This window comes from Haemorhous mexicanus, chromosome Z (assembly GCF_027477595.1).
Source record: "Haemorhous mexicanus isolate bHaeMex1 chromosome Z, bHaeMex1.pri, whole genome shotgun sequence".
NCBI lineage: Eukaryota > Metazoa > Chordata > Aves > Passeriformes > Fringillidae > Haemorhous > Haemorhous mexicanus.
Window position 1 is genome coordinate 30,434,851 of NC_082381.1, and position 22,241 is coordinate 30,457,091.

The window sequence follows — 22,241 nt, forward strand, 5'->3', positions numbered from 1 at the left end:
CAGTGCTGCTCTCTGGGCTTGTGCATGGCCAAGGAGATCCCCGTGGAGGCCACTCCACAGCCTCATGAATGCACAAGAACTTTAGGACACATATGAGCCTCACACACATGCAAAAAACTCCAAACCCAACTCAAACACCACAGCAAACCAAAAACCCCCACGCAAACAAAAAACCCGTGGAAATTTGTTTACAAGTTATAATTGCTTGTCTCGTGTCACTTCCATTCTGTTTTGCAAACCACTGTCAATGTTCAGACAGAAGGACAAAGGGAGGTTTTAGCAGGACTGACCAAGTTTTGGTATGGAAGGAGCCTGCTCTCCCCCATCAGAGCCCACTGGCACTGCCTTCCTGCCTGGATGGATGGCACAGCCCCGGCCGTGGCAGAGCAGCCTCCTGTGCCCCCGCAGTGGGGCTCAGCTGCAGTTTAAGCCACTCTCACCCTGCACTGCCCAAGGGCTGCTCTGGCAGCATCCTCAGCTCTCTCTTGCCCCCTTTCCCTCCGTGCTGCCCTGGCAGCTGAAAGCCGAGCTGGCCCAGGGCGTGTCTGAGCTCTCAGCCACAGTTGGCTTCTGCTGCTCCCAGCCTGGAGCTGCCACGCTGGGGAACCCAGAGCTGAGAGCTTCACTGCAGTGCAGCAAACGGAGGGGCTGACAGGAGGGGAAAGGGCCCTGAGGTCAGGCAAGAGATGAACAACAAGGGGAATGGAAAAGGAGAGAAGAGAGAATTCACAGGGCTTGATAGCTGAATCTTCCCTGCATTGTCCTGGATTCCCAAGAGATCAATGGTGTCTGAGTTTAATATGAAATAAAAGAGGTGAAAAAGAATATTGATTAGTTGTCCATTGGCTATTCTGAACACTGATGGTTTTGGGATCTGAAGGAAAACGGACTATGTCACCACGATAGTAAAAAAAGATACATATGCATATAAAAATATGGGAATCAGAAACACAAGATAGAAAATCAAAGATCAAACAAACTCTGGCATTTCCTTATTTTGAAAGGAAGGGATCTTGCTACAGGTTTCCTAAAATTCTTCTAGGTACTTTTATATGGAAGACAAGCATAGAAAATTCAGAATGGCATTTTCAAAAGCACTATGTCTTCACTGTGTTCGAACAGTTTTCCAAACAGTTGGAGACAACAAAAATATCAAAATTCTGGAAGCTCTCAAGTCCTTTCATCTCAGTCTAATCCTGAAAGAAAATCTAAGTTACGTGTCTTTGGAAAAATAGGTATAATTATATTCTATGAAGACTTTGGTCTTGTGGGTTTTTTTAATCAGGTGTTTAATACTGAAAAGAAAACAAGATCTTTCTTGTGGCCTAGAAAGGTAGCAGAAAAAAGAATTTAACAGACTCTATTCAGAGCTTGATTTTTCTTACTGGTTATTTGTGCTGGAATTGCCTAGCTAGAAACAGCCAGAATTGCTCTAATAGACTGATTTCTTCCAAGGGAGTAAGGAGGACAGGGAAATACAGGTCAATCAGCCTTGCCTCCATCCCCTGACAGGGGATGGGGTAACTAATCCTGGAAACCATTCCAGACAAATGGAGAAGTTGATTGGGAGTAATGGTTAACCTACTCGATGCCCGTGACGGGACAGCCAGACTGATGGATATGGGTGGAGCAATGGATGATGTCTACCCCAGCTTTACCCAAGCCTTTGAGACAGCCTCGGGCATCAAGAGGGGCTGGAAAGCGGACGTTTTATCTTCCTTGCCTTGGTGCTTTGGGGCTGCATTGCAAAGCAAAGGCAGCAGGATGACTGCAGGCGGAGAAAGAGAGGGTTTGCGGAGCCGAGCCCGGCCGGCCCCGGAGCCGCCCCGCCCGCGCTGTGCCCGCAGCCCCGGCTCTGCCGCGCTCGTCCCCGCCAAGTCCGGCCCGCGCCGGGGCCGCGCTGGGCGCGCGCGGGCCCGAGCGCAGCGCCCCACTCAGGCCGCGCGCCGCCGGCGCAGCCGCGGCCGTTGCGCCGCGGGCGTTGCGGCCACAGTCGGCGATCGACGCCATGGCGGAGCTGCCGCTGCCCGCCGGGCTCCGCGCCAGCACCTTCCCCGCCAAGCTCTGGCGCCTGGCCAACAGTCCCCGCGTCCGCTCCGTGCGCTGGGACAGCCGGGCCACGGGGCTGCTCATCGACCGCTCCCTCTTCGAGCGAGAGCTGCTCAGCTCGGGCGACGCCCAGAGGGGCGGTGGCGATGGGCGGGCCCCGCTGCCGCACACCTTCCGGGCCACGCAGTTCCGCAGCTTCGTGCGGCAGCTCTACCGCTACGGCTTCCACAAGGTGCCGGGCTGGCTCGGCTCGGCTGCGCCGGGCGATGCCGGAGCCTGGCTACACTACAGCAACCCCTGCTTTCGCCGCGACCGCCCCAACCTCCTGCTGCGCATCAAGCGCCGCAGCGCGGCCAACAGGCAGCGGCCGGCGGCGGGGCGGGAGGGCCGCCGGCGCCCGCCCAGCGGCTCCCAGCAGCTGCCCGGGGCGCGGCCGCTGCCGGACGGGCGGGAGCTGCGCAGCCCCCGGCCCGGCCGCCTGCAGCAGCCCCCCGGGGAGCGGCCGCTGCTCGTCCGGCGCCCGCCCTGCAGCTTCCACCTGCTGCACAGGGACCAGCCGAGGCCGGCCCGGCGGGAGGGGCCGAGCCGCTTCCAGGAGCTCTACGGGGAGCGGCCGCCGCCCGCCGAGCGGGGGGTGCTCGGCATCCCGCCCTGCCATTTCCTCGGGCTCCACGGGGAGCGGCCGCTGCCGCTCGGCCGGGAGGGGCCCCGCAGCCACTTGCAGGAGCTCTACGGGGAGCAGCTGCCTCCGGCCGAGCGCAGCGTACTCGGCATCCATCCCTGCAGCGTCCGGCAGCTCCCCAGGGAGCAGCAGCCCCCAGCCTACGACCCACGAGGTAGGAAAAGACTTGTAGCCTCGCTTTTGCCAAAGGTTAGGAAAAGTGACCCTTTGAAGTAGTTTTCCATAAGGCTCTCTCACTGTCGGCCAGAAGTTGTCAAGCCTACCGGGAAGGGGCACCTAGGAGGCCAAAAGATTCTCTGCCTGGTTTTCCTGGCTGCTTCCCGTGATGTTTGATCCAAGGCAGCACTCGAGCTCTCTGTCCCCCAGCCACATTGTGGAGCCTGACCAACGCGTTTGGATTCTTGCAGCCACCCCGGGCACTTCAGGGCCCAGCGCTCCAGCCGGCAGTGCGGCTTGTGCAGCATCGACGGCCTGCAGCTCAGCACAGAGCGCACCTGGGCAGGAGGGATGGTCGCCAGCAGATCTAGGCCTTGCCGTCGAGAAGATGATTCGGGAGATCAGGATGTCCCTGTCTGAAAGATCTCCCTCTGCTCAGGTAATTGCATTGGATGGGGATAAAAGGGGCTGGACTGAGAGCTTTCAAACGTGGTTACATGGCGGAGAAGCAACGGCTTCTTTAATTGAACTTATTTCATCATGATTTAGTTATTCTTTTTGCTGAAGAAAGATTTCTGAGAGAGGGAATGAAGAAGAATTGAAAAAGAGGTTTTTCTTGCTGGGAAAGATGAGAAGATTGTTTGCAGAATTGCCACTGAAGGCCAAGTGTCCCGTGCAGGGAGGGGCATGCCAGAGGTGCCTCTGTTCCAGCAGCAGGTGTGGGCTGTGCCTCTTTTGGGTGGGAAGGCCAAGGCCAGGCAAGGCAAGGGCAGGACTGCAGCTGTAGCTGCTGCTGTGTGAGCCCTGCCGTGCGTGTATGTGCTCCCAGAGCCGTGGCTGGGGCTGGAGCTGGAGCTGCAGCTCTCTGTCCTTTTGCTGATTATTATACGTGTTGGCCAAAGAATGTCTCTCTTTTTATTCATGTGCTGACCCATTGCCTGCAGTACATTTATGATTATGAGCCAGGGCAGACTCAAGGTGGGGAGAGGGATTTTTTTGGATTTACCAATACCTTTTTCTCAAGTAGCATCACTTTTGTCTTCTGTAAAGTCAGACTTAGCAGTTTTCAGAAGCATTTTATTCCGTAATAAAAGGAAATGTTGCAGGTTCAGAACCATCTTTAGAATCTTTAGGGGTTTTGATGGCTGTGCTGTCGCAGAAGAGATGAATATTCTGGAACTGGTCATAGTGAGAATATCCTTGTGTCCAAAGGTAATTTGCAGGTGTTTCATTGTGGACATTTACTTCCTCGGTGGAATAGAAACACTACCTCGTTTTCTGGCTTTTCCTGTCTTTTTGGTTGGGTTTTTTTCCCGCTGTCCCAATGTCCAGATTTTTGCCCGTGATCACAAATGTGATCCTTGGAATGGCCTGGGTGCATGAATGTTTGCCTGGATCATACCCATGGGGCAGCAGCAGAGGGCTCCAAAAAGCACCACCTCGTGCTGGGTTGTGTGAGCGCTTGGCCGGGGGTGGTGAGACGCCCAAGCAGAAATGTGTGCTTTGTGTGGGGGTTTGCAGCACCCAGCCCTGGGCAGGGCTGGCAGCGAGCTCTGTCCTTGCTGGCAGCAGGGAGAGCCCCTGGCTTTCTGCTGGCTGATTTCTCCCAGCTCTGGCATGAGCCAGGGTCAGAGCTTGAGGGCACGTCCCCTCACTTGGTGTCTTCTGGTTTCCTGTGCGCATGTTTTGTCTCAAAGGTCATTTTGTAAGAGCTTCAGTTTCACCTTGGCCACCTGAATCCTGAGTTTAAAAGGCTGCTCATGTGAACCGTATGGGCAGTGTTCCCTCCTCCGTGCTCCATGTCTTTTGGGAGTGGAGAAGGAGAGTTATCGTATCCCTGATGTGTTTCCAGGAAAATAGTGAGTGATCTTTGGGTTCCTTTCTTTCTGTTTTTCTGCTCAGGACAATGTCAGTGTTGCCCCCGATTCCTCAGGAGGGGAGCCTGTGGACAGAGCTGCAGCAGAGGAAGCTGCATCTGGCACCGAGAGCTGCAGGAACGGTTCCCAGGAGCCCGAGGAGCCTGGTAAGGACAGAGCCCTCACTGGTTTAGAGAGGTGTGAGATGGCTGCTCTGAGCAGGCTTGGTGCTTCCTGGTGCCTTGAGTTCAAATCCTGCACTGGCACAAGCTGCCTTAGCCCTGCCCTCCACACTTCTCCAGAGGTTCTGGCACTGAGTCCTGTGCCGTGGCAAGAGAGCAGGGAATAAAGCCGACCTTGGGGGAGTTGTGTCACCAAGTTGGGTGTCCCAGCTTTGTGCTGAAGTCGGTGGATAAATTTGCTGCTGGCTGACAGGGCAGGCCAGGCTGAGCGACTCTTGAAGGAACAGGGGAAAAAAAGAGCAAAAAGTCAGGCTAGAAGTCCAGATCACTGACTCAGTGTAGTACCAGTCTGCTGGTATTGGTGCTGACCCACCAGAAAAACAAGGAGCAGAACATCAGAGGCCAGCCAAGTGAAACATCACAGTCAGTCCAGTATCAGAATGGAAACTTAAATGAGCCCTGATTAGGGAGACCTAAGAGGAGAGAGGGAGCGCTTTGGATCCATTCCTTAGCCAAGCTGGTGCAGCCTGCAGGCCTCGTAGGGAGCTCTGTCCCTCGCAGCCCTTCCTGCCAGAGCCGACGGTCGAGTTGGAGCAGCTGCTGCTCGCTGCAGGGGGCAGTTGGTAGATGGCCCTGGTAATGGAGCTGGTTCATGACTCAGCTCCCAGCAGCCCTCAGCTTCAGGCATTTCAGTGAGGACTGAGGTCTGTCTGTCAGCACAGAGAAAGAACAAGGCTGGGCTTCTTTGTGGCACCTGGGGCTCTGTGTGTGTTTCAAGCTCTCGTGGGTGCCCTTTGCACTGCGAGTGCTGAGACTTTATTGAGATCCTTCAGTGTTTTGAAACACGCTTTTGAACACTTGGAATGGTCCCTGTTCTTTTAAGGGCATGCTTCAAATTGCCAAGTAAGAGTCTGCCTTTCAGGCCATCTTTGACAGTCCCTGGTAGAAGGAGAATTGCTGTCCAAGGGAAAGGTGCACAAGGGCCAATATTGACTGAGCGTTCCCTTGGCTTCCCAGATGCCATCTGACCAACATCTCCAGGAGGGCTGCCCTGCGTGGCAGGAGGAGACAGAGGAGAGCCCGTGACCATCGGGCAGGTAGAATTCCTCTGCTTGTAAATATGTTTATAGATTCCTATGATTTTACTTATCAAAGGGTATAGTTCTGTTTACAGATTAGTGTTCTGTTCATATGTGCATATATTGATAGATCTGTAGAGTTAAATGGGGATATGTATTCAGTTAGACAAGTGATATATTTTATTATAAATTTACCTTTATAGATTTTCAGAGTTTAAATTTTTTTGTGTAGAGTCCAAAAAAAAAATATAGATGAAGTTTCATTTATAAATGAGTATAGTTATAGAGTAAGAAGGATATGAATGTTTAGATGAATAGGTTGCGGTTTGCCTAGGCCTAGGCTGCATTTTTACCTCTTTCCCCCTTCACCTGCCTTTCTCACCTCTTGCTTTTCCCCCTGTGCCCCCTGTGTCCCCTCTCCCTGTGCTGGGTCCGAGGTGGCGGCCGGGCCGGCCAGAGCAGCACTTCCAGCCCCGGCTGTCCCTGGAGCGGTGGGAGCTGCCGCTGGCCCCAGGCACTGTCCCCTGAGGAGCTGCTGAAGGACGGTGAGACAGAGGGGGCTGAGGGGGCTGAGGGGGCGGTGGCGCTGAAGGGACGGGGAGCCTGAGCTGCTGCTGGGGCTGGGGGCTGTGGGGCAGCCGAGGCTGATGGTGGCACTGAGGTGACAGGGAAGTGGCACAGGCTGAGGGGCTGGCAGGTCTAAGGGGGACGGGATGGGTCAGAAGGGACTGAGGGGGGTGAGAGGACTGTGAGGGGCTGAAGAAACGGAAGGGGGCTGGGGCTTCAGTGAGAGCATGGCGGGGCTGAGGGGGATGGAGGGGGCCAGCAGGGAGCACAGAGGGCTCCAGGACTGCAGCTCTGCCAGGCCTTGGAACCAATTCCAGAGCCTCCACTTTTTCCCCAGCTGCATGGAAGACCTTGAGGACAGCCAGAGCCTGATGGGAGCCAGCAGAGAGAAGCTGAAGGCCAGCAGCAGGAGCAGGGAATGGGGACCTGCTGCTGCCACCCTGGAGAGAGCTTGGGTGAGGCCACAGGCCCGGGCAGGCAGGGTGGGGCTGAGGGTGGCGTGGGCTGTGGCCGTGGGCACTGCCCGGCGGGGCAGGAGCGGGCCCTGCCCGTGCTGGGGCCGCTCAGCGCAGCTGCCCCGGCCGGCACAGGGGCTGTCCTTGGCCAAGGCAGCTGTGCCGGCAGGGCCCGGCATCTGTGCTGCCTGTGCCTGGCTGCCGGGGCTGCGGGACGGTCCCGCCGCGGCTGCGCTCACCACAGCCTGGCCCGCTCGCCTGCTTTTTCTTTCCAACCCTTCTGGGGAGGCTCTGAGATTTCCTCTTCCGTGATGGAAGTGCAGCTGCTGCCAAGGGAAACGTTCCCGTACTCACTCAGTGTTCCCTTTGCTTGCCAGATGTCCCATCTGCTGTCCCTGTCCAGGAGAGCTGCTCTGCACGGGAGGAGAAGACCGAGGGAGAGGCTTTGAAGATGGGGCAGCTGGGATCCTTCTTCTTTTTGTGCTGTTTAATTATATATGGACTAGCATGGAGTTACTGATAATTACATGCATATTTTCATATGTAGCTTGCTATTTGTATTGGTATATTTCTGTATGTATCTTGTTATTTTTATGAATGTACTCTCTATGTACGTATAGATATATACATACAGGTTTGCAGTTACGTATTTATGTAAATACGTATCTACTTTTTTATGTATGTTGTAATATCTGTGTTTAGTTATTTTTCCATATGTGTACAGCTTTGTAGGTGTTTATATTTATCAATGTAGTTTTCAGTATATATCTTTTAAAACTAGTGTATTGGTATTTGTATTGGTACAGATGCCTATTTTTATATTTTTAATTGTATATTGATGTATTTGTATTTAAATATATTTACATATGTTTCCAGATGCATAGCTGTATATTTGTATGGATACAGTTGGATTGGTATTTAGACTGGTACAGTAATATTTGTATATTTAAAAATAGTTGTGGTTGAAGTATTTATATATATATTTTATATAATCTATAATATTTAATCTATATTTACATCGTTAGATTGTTATAGATTTATTTTTATATATGTTCATGTATGTATGTATTAAATTCTGTTTATAGATGTATAGTTGCATAACTATTGAATTCTTGTTGGGGTATTTAGAGAGGGAATGCATATTTTTGTATTTCTATATGGGGTCTGCATTTGTAGTAATATGTAATAAATTAAGTTGTTAAACGCCTAATTGATCTTTGTGTATAGTGAGTTGCGTATAGTGGAGGCTAGCAATAAATCAAGTTTGGTTAAGTGAACTTGGTTTTTGTATATTTTTACATAGACAGGTTGTAATAATCTAATAAATTGCTGGTTTTACCCTAAATTGAGATCTGTTTAGTTCTGTATTGTCAGCATGGGTGTAGCAGTTTGTAATAAATGACATTTTTCAACTGAAATTGATTCTGGTGGATTTGTGGATCAGCAGTGCGGCTGTGGCAATCTGCAAGAAATGCCATTTGTCAGCTGCGATGGCTGTTGTGTGATTTGTGCTACCCAAAGCCATGAGCAGATGGAAATGCTGGAGGATTTTGGCCATGGAAATCTCCGGCCATGGCCAGCACATGCCCCACCTGCACTCAGGCTGGGCAAGGGAAGGGCAGATTTGGGCTGGCAGCAGAGCCACGCCTTGGCTCAGAACTCGCTGCAGAGGCCTGCTGAGAAAACTCCGGGACTCCACTGAGCGCTCAACTCCTGCTCTGCAGATATGCAGGGAATTCAGTCCATGTTTGGTTCTTTTCATACAGATACTCACAGAGATATGTAGGCAGCACTTAGAAACCTGTAACATACTCAATTGTGGCAGCTGAAATGGACATTTCTCTGTTTAGATAGAGGGTCAGCAAGGCTGTGATTCTGTAGCCACCTTGTAACAGGCAGTGGTCACTGTATCTAAGCAGTTCAGTTCTAGCAATCTGTAATGTATTCTCTTTTAAACAGACATTGGCTTTGGGGCATTTCTCATTTCCATGATGAGTGACCACGTGTCCTGGTTTGGGACAAATTTGGGAGAAAACCTCCAAAAGAGGGCCCCTCCAGAAAGCAAGGCCACACGGGTCCTCCCCCCAACTAGTTTGGGAAGGATTCCTCGGAGAGAAGTGGAAGGAACCTGTTTGTTTAACATACCAAGCACGCCCCAGCACACAAAATGAACAATAGCGGATGACACCACTCTTTCACCGCTCTGAAAAAGATGACAAATTCAGAAAGTCTCTCTTGCGGCTGCTTGCTCTGTTATCAGTCCCTCCAGTGCTGGGGTAGCTGCTGCAGCCACCGGGGGCAAACTCTCGGTGTTTCCCAGGTCCCAGTCCAGAGCAGGTTTGAGTAGGTCCAAAAAGGGGAAGGGAGAAACAGTCCAGGAAAAATTTGGACTGCTTAGCTAAACTAATGAACGAGCAGAAGCAAAAAGCAAGAGCAAAGCAGAAGCAAAGCAGAAGCAAGAGCAAGAGCAAAGCGAAAAGCCAAGCAAAAAGCAAAAACAGCACTATGTACTGCCCCGTCTGTGTGTCCCGCCAGCCGTAGGGGAGCGGCTGATAGCAAAACCAAAGCTCAACATTCACTCTTCAGAGCCAGTCTTGAAGGCACAGAACATGATATCCAGCATAAACAGAACACACGAATGGGGATACAAGCATCATAACGTCACCCTTGCACACGGGGACACGCAGGGCCCTGCTGCCGTTCTCTTCTGTGCTGTGTTCTGTGTACGGGCAGAGAGGAACAAGGGCAGCTCAGGCTGCAAAGGTCCCTGTCCTGCTGGTTCAGTTGCACAGCACCATGGAGTTGAGGGTCGTGCTGAGCACGCTGAAGGGAACAAGGACCCTGGCTTTTAGAGGAGCCAGCTTGAGTATGCCCAATCTACATTATCTTTAGCCATTACCAAAGCCAGTAGTTATTTAGAAAAGTGTGCCTTCTTTCACCTATATTACAAATAGATTGTTATATACATAGTATTATAATATTGGCTTTTTGCAAATATTGAAATAGATTCTATGTGTGTGATGTTAAAGTAACTTTTTTAGAAAGATAAAGTTTTCTTTCTGTTGTTAAGCTTAGACATAGTAGTGAAATAGCTGATATGAGTATGCTTGTGTTAAAATGCCTGCTCAAATGGGATAATGTCCAATGAACATAGGAAGAAAACACCTGCTACAGAAGTGCCAACTATCAGCACTCACTGTCTGAAGACGGTGTAGACCAAGGCCCTAAAACTGGAGATGATAAGAATGGACTAAAACCACAACCAAGGAATAAGCATGCTCTAAAAAGACAGACCCAAGGAGGAGCCATGCTAAACAATTCTCGGAACATGTAAACTAGTTTGGGGGAAAAGTTGTCTATGCATAAGGGTCTATGAATATGCAACAATCTGACGTAATGGAAAGGTATTTAAGGGGTATCCCTGAAGATTACACAGTGTTCTTGGCTGAGTGCCCAAATGCACCCAGCTGTAATAACCCTTGTTCTGTGGTCCTTGTCTTATTTTGGCCTTTATTAAATTTAAAATTTTCACAGGAGAGTGAACGTGTTTTGCACATAGATCGATATTTCTGGCCTGCATGTTCTTGCTTGAGGCAGCAATATTGTGCTTTGTGAACTAACAAGATTTTTTCACTTAGCTGCTTGGAAGTTGTGGGAAATGCAAGCATAGAGAGCTCCCAAGGCCTTGAACATACTTGAGACTGATTTTGCAATAAAGGATCTTTTAAAACACCTCTTCAATCGACCCCATCTTTCTATATCCCATCTTTCTTTATCAAAAGTGTTGATTTATTACTGTTTTTCAGATCAGAAAAGGAAAGATCTAATACAGACAAGAAACAAATCTGCATGTATTTACCATGCATGTATCTGGTTGTGTCTCTGTTGTCTCCTAGCAGCATCATCCATTATAAGAAGCACCAGATACATTTTCTGATAGAATTCAATAGTATTTAGCACATCAAGGACGTTCATGGGGAATTTGCCTTCCTCTCTGTTTTAACCTTGGTGTTTGGGGGTTGCTTAGGTGCAGTTCTGTGTCTTGTGGCAAGAAGCGTCGCTTTGAACGTGTGGGTAGTGCAGAAGCTGAGCTGGTGGAAGAGAAACATTTACATCTTGGGTGAGCGTCCTGTGTGACAAATGCAGAGACTCAAGGGCACAGGCTTGGAGCAGCTCCAAGTGTGCTTGGCCAGTCATCCTGGGCAATTGAGACTACATTTTATGAAGCTTTTTGCTCTTTTCATGGTTATCACCAAAGTGTGCAGGGGGCATGTCTTGGTGGAGGTAAAGATGGGTAAACTTCTCCTGAATGACTTCACTGCAAAAATTTTAGTGAAGAATTTAGAAAGAAATCTCTGTTAGGCAGGCACATGAGCTTATTGGAAAACAACCCAACCCAGTCCTATTTGTATGGAAATGTTGTCAATAGACAACACTAATGAGAGTACGTCAAATAATAATTACAGATCTTGCAGGTCTCTGGGCAGGTCAGGACTGCAGGGAAAAGTGGCCTGAGCAGTTGCTGCCATACTGGCAGCAGGGGTAAAAAAGCCCTTTTGTTGCTCTCAGACCTAAGACAGACTAACTGCAAAAAAATCAGAGATGCCAGCCCAAGGCTATCTGAGAATCCTCGCTGTGGTGCCAGGTTTCCAGAAGACAGAGGACATGCCCCGGCTACCAGAGCTGCAGAAGCTGCCATGTGCTGGGAAAGGCTCCCAGCTGCCCTCCAGCCCCTGCCAGTGCCGGGGCAGCGACTGCCCCACTGCACAAGGACACCAAATGGGCCTGTCCAAACCAGGGAGCTAAGTCACCCCAGCTGTTACTCAGGTGATTTTAATTATCATCACTTTTAACTATCATCACTACTTAGACCCGACTGGCTCTCAGGTTGAGAATGACCCTTTTAAATGGGTGTAGGTGGGTGTTACTGGATCTGATGAAAGGAGAGCAGGGTAGCTGTGGCTGGCGCTCCGGGACGGAGGCTCTGCGGAGTCTGCCGGAGTTGGCTCGTCCAAGCTGGTAAGGGAAAACTTTGCTAAGCATCGGCTTTTGTAGCTGTGGTGGGGTTTGCTTCGCTCCTCGAGAAGGCAGAGAAGTTGTGGAAGAGTGCAGAGCCAGCATCACCTGAGGGCAAATGCGCTTTGGTGCCAGGCTCAGGCTCAGGCTGTGCCCCTGCGGCCCGTCCCATGCTGGCGTGGCTGGAAGAGCTGCAGTGTGGGGTGGGCTCAGGAGAACAGAGCTGTGACTGCTGCCACCCTTGGCTGTGTATGGAATGCAGAAGGTAGGACCATCAGTCATCTGTTATGTTTGACTTGATTGTTATTTGAGATTGTAGTAAATACTGAGCATGAGCTGGGATGCAGATTGTAATTGCTCATCTTTCCAATGATAAATGTATAGATACTACTAACATGTGCCCTGTTTGTTGTTCCTAACTCACTAATTTACTGCAGTAGTCTAATAGTGCATCTTTCTTGTCATAATGTCTAAATGATGTGGGAGAATATTTAAATTTAACTTGGGGTGCTTTTGCTTTTGTTTTTTCTAATAATAAAACTACTCTCTTCAGCCTGGTGAAGATGAAATCTTCTTCTGTCCTTGTATACAACTATGGGTTTGTTTACATGGCTTCTCCTTCCCTTTTCTGCCTAGGCTTTCTCACCTGCAGTTTTCAGCAGAAAAGTAACAAACCTTTGAAAGGCTAAACCTCAACACAACTGTGACCCTCAGTCAATATTTCCTATTTCCCAATTCTTAAAATCTCTTTGTCCTGGGCACTCAGTATGGCCTTTTTCCTCGAAGCTCTTTGGCTGTCTTGAATGCTTATAGCATAAAAGGTAAGCCCTGATCTGTTTTCAACTCTCTGCCAAGATGCAGGCTGCTGGAAGGGAGGTAGGACTGCTACTGGAGACCTGGCAGCCTTTCTAGGAAGCAAAATTATTGAAATAATGGTAATGTGGAGAAGCATGCAAGTCTGGGTGGTGAACTCATTTATGCAAGTACTTGCAGTTTCCTGTCAGGACTTTACAATTAAAGGCTATGCTCTCTTCTTATTTCTGTCCTTAATCCTCAATCCTTACCACACTACTTCAACTTCTTTTACATTGTAATCTTCTGTGTTTTCTTCCTCTCTTCTCCTTTCTGTGACTTTCTGTGCAGGACGGATAACCTGTCATACACTGCCAGCTTGCTTAGGGACCCGAGCAGTGATAATGATCGAGTAGAAATTGTGGGTGCCCGGTAGGCAGACATGTCGTGCTTCTGTGTGCCCTCTGCAGGCAAAGCTGCTTCCCAAACCTTCAAACTTGGGGAAAAGGCTTGTTGTGGTTTATGCATGTCACCGCCTTGTTGTGGTTTATGCATGTCACCGCTTTGTTGTGGTTTATGCATTGATGAAGAAACGCTTCCATCTCAGCCCACTTAAGCCATTGCAGAGCTGGAATTGTTGCTTTGGCAGCAGATGTGCTGGCAGGGTTCTTACAGCTCCATAAGATGTGCCTCTTCTAGAACAGATTTCTGCATCTTTGTGCAATAAAAACTATGCTTTAAATTGCTCTAGTGCAAGTCATGCACCCATGTAGGTGTGTTTTCAGACATAGGTATTTATATCTATGCCTCGTGAATGGCCTCCTGGGGAGCAGGGACACGAGAGGAAGGAAACTGGGCTGATAAAACATGCTCCTGCTTCAAAAAAAACAAACCCTGTCTTCCTTTCGCAGAGAAGGATATTAACTTTTCCTGATTGGCCTAAAGGGAATAAACAAGTCTGTCCATGTCCTGATCTTTTACTAATCTCAGATTATTTAGAAAAGTTGTAACTTTTTGTTGGTTTTCTTTTTCTTTTCCTGGGGTGAGGGTGTTTGGGTCTGCACTTCAGACCTGTTCTCCCAGCAGTCAGGGACCTACAGCTGGTGGGTGGGGCAAGTGCTCAGGTAATTACCAAAAAGGTCTTGGTAATTGCTAACAGCAGCTGAGGTGAGAAGTTGGCTTGTGCCTGCCTCAGGGCTTGACGACTGTGGTGAGAGAAGGGATAGGGAATGGAGTGGAAAATATTAGTTACAAAAGCAGGTATAGGTGGATTTCTGAGGTGTAGGTGGGTTTTAAGTGGTTTAGGTACTGCATTTCACGGACTTTATCACAATTTATGAAGAATTGAACACTTAACTATGAGATAGGACTATTTAGCTGCTATTCTAAATGCTGCGTTTACTAACATGTAATGTTAGTTTCTTTGTATTTTGCTCAGAAGCTGTCTCAAAAACAGGAAAGTCCAATAATAGTCTTCATAAACACAAGTTAATATCTTACTTTTTGTTAAAAACAGAAGCTGAAAGGGCCAATGGATCTTGCATTCAGTAATGCACACATTTTAAAAGAAGCGGATCTCTCCTGTTCCCATGGCTGGCTTGTCTCTTCATGCCAGAAAACTTTTCTGGGAGCATTTCCTTGCTGCTCCTCTATCTCTATCCCCTTGGAATCTGATGCTAATACTTTATTTTTCTTAAATTAGAAAATTTTAAATTTCTGTAGGCCCTTTCATTTTGTAGTTTGCACCTGTCACTTGGGGGAAAAAATTCTGATAAGGTTTTTTCTTGTAGGCCTCTCAAATTGCACCCATTGCATTTAGCTGCAAAATTCTAAGTCACGCTAACATGATGCCTGAAAGGGACACTGGTAGAGAGTAAAAAAAAAAAAAATAGCTGCTATCAACTATTCTTAGTTCCTGACAGTCCAGTATTTCCCTTACCCAAGGACTCTTCATGTTTCTTTCTCTTTTTCTTGCAGCTCTCAGTTCTGTGCTGACTGAGAAACAGAAATACAAAGTGAGGGTATCCAGAGAAGATAGAAATGATGAGAATTAGGGGGCAATTTGACCATACGCTGATCTGTATGATTGCCCTCCTCTGTGGAAGTTTGTAGTGGAGTGATTGCAATCATTTCTGCTGCTCAGTGTTTTTAGTGTTAACATAGCTACCCAGGGAGCCTGACAGGTTTTACGACTCTCTTTGGAACTGAAAGAAAAAGAGAAGAAAACGTGTCTGTGATGTTTTCCTATAGCAGTTCCACATGCTATTGGAGGCAGGTAACAACTAGATTTCACACCTAGTAGCTACTTGTAGTTGTGAGAGCCTGTAGAAAGGTGATTTCTACTGCTGCTGTGGTAATTCTTCCTATACAATTAAAAAAACCCCAACAATTTCCTAATTGCTTCCAGCTGTTAGTTGTTTACATAAGTGTTTGTATTTGTACCCCTGTTCTTGGATGTTTTAATTCTGCAGTCAAGATACCCAAAAGGTACAAGAGCTGTATACAAGCAAGGGTGTGTTTGGACGGTGGTCTGGGACAGAAGGTATTCTCCTCCATAGTTAAAACTGGCCAAATTTCAGCTTTTTAATTGACAGGCATTTTTACCTGGAAAAATACAGTTTAGAGGTTGGAAATCCCCATAGGACATAATGTAAACGTGTAGCATATTTTACAAGCTCACTTTGCGAACTGGTTGCAATTTAGTGTTGCCTCCTGAGGTGTGTCAAGTTGTGGGTGTCTTAAAAAAGAAGAGAAATAGGAATTTATGAGACAGGAAACAGAACTCCAGAACTTTTCACTACACCAGGTCCTGTACTGAAGTGGCTGCTGTGAAAAATGCAGCCAGGACCATGAAACCTAGCAGTCCCAGGTTTCACAAACCTAGCTGTACAGCAACAGCTTAACTTCAGTGTGTTTGAGCCAGCGCTGTTGGCAGCACTATCTCTGCGTCCTGGGACATTTCCTGGTTCCTGTGCCTTGACACTGCTTTCACCTGGGGCTGGGGAAGGAGTTTGGGTCTCTGAACTGGCTGGTGGTGAAAAGCAGGTTCATTTTTGTGAGATGAGGTCATGGCGTGCACATGTCTCTGTGGCTTAGTGCCCTTTGTGAGCTTCTTACTTGAACTAGAATTTGTGGAGTATTTAAACCTTGCTGATCTTCTGGGGGTTTTTTTTTGGGTATTATTAAGAGAAATGAGTTGTTGAAGTCCCTGAAATGTTCCCTTTTCATCCTTATGCAAGATAGTGAGGAATAGACTCTTTTCATCCCTTAAGTAACTTTTTGCTTTATTATTGCACAGCAGTGAGATAGGATTAATGTAGGTTGCAAGTAGGAACAGAATATTAAATAAGACAACAATAAGCACAGGAGCAAAAGATAAAAAATGTCTCAGGAATTAACCTAGTAGTTTGAGAATTTATGAGTATATACAATGCTTGCAAGGATGCTTAGATCTATTTCTCCTTTCTGATACAGAATGTGTTTTCAATTATTTTGCATACAGGACTCCCTGGGGATGTAAGAACTGGAAGAATTTCAAGTGTGCAGCTTCAGGAATGAGGTAATAAACTTTTGACTCAATTTGTCAACCTGAAAAAACTATTAAGTACCCCACAGCAATTACAAGTTCTAGCTACTAGCAGTGCAATAAAAACACAATTGCCCTTTTCCCCCTTAGCATTTTCTCCCTGGCCCTGTAAAATTTTTGTTTTGCACCTTGTTTCTTAGTTTGCTTTCCAAACCATTCCATGTCCTCAACAGATCTTGAGAACAGTCTCATGAGTAGATCTGAATAATCAGTTTTGAATATAGGAAATCAAATGAGGAATCACACATCCTAAGCTTGGGCTTCTGGACTGAAAACTTTAGATAATTCAAGTAGACATTGCTGAATGCTCAACCTGGTCTGGCAGGCTCCTGTCTCTGAAAGGTGGCAACTGAAACCTCTGTGTTTGCCCAGAAAGGCAAGTTAGGGGATAGCTAGTGAGAGGAATAGCAGATTTGTCTTTACAAACAAGCTGTGGGTCTGCTGGTAGATAAAACTAGCATTGGGAGATAAAAGAAACAATGGGAGGGATTCCACTGAATGATGAATGGAAAAAGAGATTTGCTTTTACAAATCAACTTTAGGTTTGCTGATAAACGAAATTAGACATTGAAAGATGAAAGAAACAATGGGGAAGAAAAACCCCTAAATACCATAAGAATTAAAAAATAAAAGGGAGGGTTATACATTAGAGGGAAATCTTTGGTGTCAGGTGTGTCAGGGAGTCTGTACCTCTCAAGTACCTCAGCCAATGGGGAAAGAGAGAAGGGAAATGGGGCCAGGAATTGAGGACAAAAAGGAGGCTGTGTCTTCCAGAAATTTGAGAGATCCCAGGGGAATGCCCCATGGCCTCTCCTTTTTGGCTTTCAAATAAAGCCAAAAAGGACTTGTCTGTCTCCTTTTTGGTCAGAAACCGCTGGTGTTTGAGGATTAATTTTCCTACCATGCTGCTGCAGACTTTGGAGACAATTGTGCATAAGAACGGGCACTAGGACCAGACCTGGGGCTGGCATGCTCTGCATTTCCAGGATGGCTCATGGACAGGGTAAGGTGGTACCGGTGCACTCCGGATCAAGCTGTGATTCTATGGATACTTCAGCAAGAGAAGGTTTTTTCAGGGTGATTCAACCTTCACCCTTGCCATGCTTGCTGTGACATTTGCATCTCTCTTTGGTAAAACTTCAGAAATCTTAATCCTCTTTGGCCCTGTGAAATGTTACAAACATCAGCAAAAGTCATCATAGTTTGCATGAAAAAATACAAAATTTTTGACATTTGGGAACTAGAAGGAACTAATTTCTATTGGTGATGATACCAAAGAGGGAAGGTTGGTGCCTTGGAGCCTATGTCTGCTACTCTTGACTGAAAAATACCTTTTGAGGTGGCACCCTATGGCCCTGGATGGCCAGAACCGAGGTCCAGGAGGCTAGACAGGGGTTTACTATTGACTCTTTGACCTTTTAAACCAAATAAGAGTTAAAAATTCTTAGAACTATGTATTTATAAAACAAAAGAATAAGGGCGAGTGTGTGTGTGTGTGTGTGTGTGTGTGTGTGTGTGTGAGACACCTTGAACATACCCCATTATAATAACACACTCTCCAAACATCCATTCCTTTTATGACCATTATCCATTAGGAAATGCCATGTAAAACTTATTTCTTTGTTCAGAAGTACCTCACCTACTGACAACAATTAGAATTGCTTACGGGGCCTCAGTTGCAAATGCAAAACATTCAAAACTCAAACTAATTGGTTACATTAGAAAACACACTTTGCTTTCCTCAAGAGGTTGATTGAGAGCCGTTTCCTGAGCTATTCATGAAAACATCCTGGGGCTGTTTGCATCACGGGGATTTTCTTAGCAGCAAAAGAGGGAAAGTGCCCCATGTGTGGGAAAGTAATTCCCTCACAAAAGATGTGCTTGGGAGCTACTTAGGCCAAAAGAATTTAGTTTTAGTTCCATGGGCTGAAGAACTGCCCATTGTCTGCTTTATCAGAAGAAGAGTGTTGAGTCTTTGGCCCCTTTCAGAGCCTTAAACGACTAAAGCTGAATAGATTTCCCCCAAAAAGCAAGGAGTGTTTTGAGGAGCGTGGCCATACCTGTCTGCAGAACTGACCATGGGCTAAGGGAAGGTCCTGCTGCCCAGAGCCAGCCCGAGGTGTCCCTAAGGATTTGTCACATCCTCTGCCTCCTCTGGCAGTGCTGCCACAGAGCACAGCAGGAGGGATTCCAGGGATTTGTCAGCACGGGGAGGCAGAGCGTGAGCCCTTACTGATGTTTCCATCCAGGGCTGGCACTTTCAGGCCCGCAATGACAAATTCTGCAGCTCTGGCTGCACAGTTGTTGTTGGCAGTGCTGTGACAGCCTCTGCCACCAAGCAAGAGCGTCTGCAGGGGCAGGATGGTGCAGAGATGCCTCTCAGAGAACGGAGAGAACACCTTCAAACAGCATCTGGCAGAGCTAATGAAGGGGTGGTAAATCCCTTTGAAGGGCATGGGTTATAAAAACCTCTCTCTGTGCAAAAAAGAGACCACAGGAGTGAAGAGGGAATGGGAAAGGGGAAAGGAAAGGTAAAAAAAAGAGGAAACGGGAAGAGAAAGGGAGAGGATAGAGTCCTTGGAATTCTGATTTTATCTAAAGAACATTTTCTCACAACACAGATGTTTGCTACAATAAATAGCACTTTCCCACAGGCTTTGGCTTTCTAGCTCTTGATAGTAACTGAACTGAGTGAGCTTTAAAAGAGGTAGGAAAAAAATTAGTAAAAAGTTTTCCTTGAAGACCAGGTATCTGCCAGAGACTGAGGGCTATGGTTTATGGCTTTTGAACATTCACAGGAATGATTGAAGCATTAAAGCAATTAAACTGGGCTCTCAGAGTCCAGCATAGGTTGTACTGGTGAGGAGATTAAACAGAGATTCACATTGCACTGTGTGTTTTACAGTCTTGAATACAGAGGCTTAGTAACAGTATTTCATGCACACACAATACCATAAAGAATGACAGCTCATGCCTTGTTGTCCTGGTATTTGCTGCAGCAGCCACCTTTCTTCCAAGTAAAGATGTGTTCAAAGGCTTTTTTCCTCGTTTTCTGTTAAAAACTGTTTCATATCAAAAAAGGATTAGACCCATATGTGGTCTTTTCTTCTTCTCAAGGAACAAGCTCAAATCTCCAGGCAAATGTAAAAGGCTTCAAGATTGTAGGAGTATGTAAATTACAGTGTTAATGAACCTGACTAGAATTCAGTTTTAACTTCTGAAGAATTAAAAACCCAACTGAGAATGACACAGCCTCACCTTTCCTCAGTGATATGTGAAAGGTCAGAAGAAGAAGAGAGAATCTGACTTACTCTGCTGGTGCCTGCTGAAATCAACATGTACTGAGAAATTATTGTTGTTATTGAAATACCAGTTTAAATTACAGGAGAGTCTCTTGCCTTGGTGAGCTCTTGGCCCTCTGTGGTACACCTCACCTCAATGCAGACTTCAGGTGCTTTGTTGTTTTCCTTTTCTTCCTCCAAAACACCAAGAGATCAAAATTCTTGGTAAATGCCAGTGCCCCCATGAAAATGCTTCCTTCCTGGTGTGTGCTGTGAGATGGGATCAGAAATAGAGCAAAGCAAGCTCCAGCTTAGGAATAAAAGGGAAAAACTTTATTAACTTACAACTATAAAAGAAACACACAGAACTCAGGATGAAAACTTTCTAAAAACATTCCTCCTCCCCCCACAAAATTTCTAATGCATTCACCTCTCAGATCACCCACTCTCAGTCTACCACCACCCTTCAGATAATCAATTCTCAGTTTATGAAGGAGAGAGGAGTCCCTCTTGTACCACAGGCTTCTCCTGGAAACACAGTTGAAACCTCTTGCGTTTCCATGTCACACGTGGCACCACCCGGAGCTCATTTTGCCATCGTGACAGCTTCCTTCCATGCCCAGCGCTCTCACCACTGCACATGGACCAGAGCTGCTTCTAGGGTTTTCTTTTTTGAAGGGTGCCTTGCCCAGTTCTAAAAAGAGCACAGTCTCTCACTTTTGGGACACCTGTCCCCCCCAAATTTCACCCCCTGGGGCCGAGGGGTCTCGAGAACAGAGATCATCTTCTTCTTCTTCTTCCCTGAAGATGGAGGGCACCACCACCCTCCTCACCCACCGTCTCTGTTCACACACTCCTTCACATCCCATCACCGCACTCTCTTGGCTCTAAGCTGTTGCCTCCCCCCTAAATGCAGTCTCTGTGTCACAGGAAAAATGGTTCTGTCCATGGCAATACACAAAAAGTCCAGCCAAAGGCCACTCCATCACCTCCTCTCATCTAAGATTCTTTTCAGCTTCTCTTGTGGTCGATTTCCTCTTCCTCCACCCTTCCATCTTGCAGGGGCCTTCACCTCCCTTCTCTGTCCCAGGCCCGGCCTACTTCAACTCAGGCCTCATGGCTTCCCCTCCCCCACCCAGCTCGGAGCTGGGCAGGGGAGCTCTGATCTCTCCTTCCCTGACGGAACCCAAGAGAGAGCTTCTCTCTGGGAGTTCTCAGCTTTTAAGCCCCCTGTGTTCTCAGAGGCGTATCCATGTCCTCAGTGGCTCTACCGGGTACCAATATTCAAATATTAGTACCTATTAGTTTGACCACAACGTCCCAAAAAACTCACTTCCTCTCAAACCACAACATTCCTGCTTGGAAAGGGCTGGTGTGAGCAGCAGGAATTGTTGCCAGCTGGAACTTTTCCAAGAGCTGGACAAAAGAAGCATTTTGTGGAAGGCTACCAGCTGCCCTCGGTCAGCAACACGAGGTGTGAGGTCCCCTTTGAAAGCCATCCCTGAACAAGGACAGCCCGGCCTTCTCCAGAACCCAGAGCACCTTCCAGGCTTTTGGACTGGCCTCGTCCCTCACCCTGCAGAAGCAGGTTGGTCTTGGAACTCTCATATCCACAATTTCTGGCTGGATTGCTGTGTCTTACCACAGACAGCCCTGGAGGCAACAGTGCAGACTCTATCTGCAGTAAAAGGGGACTTTGTTCCAGCTTTTCCCTTGGACCAGCGTGCAGCAAGCCCACCTGGGCCCCATTCAGGTCAGCGTGAGCCGGTAGTCAGCTTCTGCTGGGAATGTAAAGCTTTTCCCTAATTTCCACAGGGAATAATGGAGGAAACCCAGCTGCACCAACCCCCAAATTTCACTCTAAAAATGACAATTTTCATTTCCTCTATTCAAGCCTTGAAGAAAACAAACTTTACTTGAGTGAGCTGGAGGCACAGTGCCCTCCAAGATCATTCTTGAGCAGGACAGTATTCCAGGGGAAGATTGGCAAACCCAGAGTTTACTGGTGCTTAGGAAGCCTTGCAAAACCTTCCCACGGGCGGTGCTCTGGCACCCTCCGGAGCTCCTGGAGCCCTCACTCACCTCAGGCACAGTTTGGACAGCAGGGGAGGGTTCCATCTGTGAGACGTGGGGACAGGAGGAGGGAAGACTTTGCAAACACTGCCACGAGGGCAGGGCTGTTTCCATTTATGGTGCCAAGTGGTAGTACATCATCTTCGATTTAATGGGAGGTGCGGAAGGGCAAAAATTCTCAGTGATGAGGAGAGAGTGTCTCCACTCACACAGCAAGGGAAGTGAAGGGGAAAGTGCAATCTGTATTTCATGGGAGGTGTTCAGTTTTTAACAAAATATTTTTGCGGAAGACGTGCCGAGGCAGTGGTGATTCAGAGCATTTCATCAGACTCACAGAGTATCCCCACATCTGCTCGGCCACATTTTCTCTCTTTTCTTCCTTGTGAATGATTGCTCCTGACAGGGTTGCTCCTGCTTGGAGTTCTGCTCTCAGTGGAGTCCCGGAGTTTTCTCAGCAGGCCTCTGCA

At 47.7% G+C, this 22,241-nt stretch overlaps 1 long non-coding RNA gene across 1 annotated transcript; it reads left to right on the forward strand.

Annotated features, from left to right (window-relative positions):
* Positions 1-5,705: 5,705 nt before the first annotated feature.
* On the forward strand, positions 5,706-8,444 carry LOC132322269 (uncharacterized). The gene is made up of 3 exons (XR_009485068.1): positions 5,706-6,549; positions 6,909-7,026; positions 7,404-8,444. It is a non-coding gene; the product is annotated as an uncharacterized LOC132322269 (long non-coding RNA).
* The last annotated feature ends 13,797 nt before the right edge of the window (positions 8,445-22,241 follow it).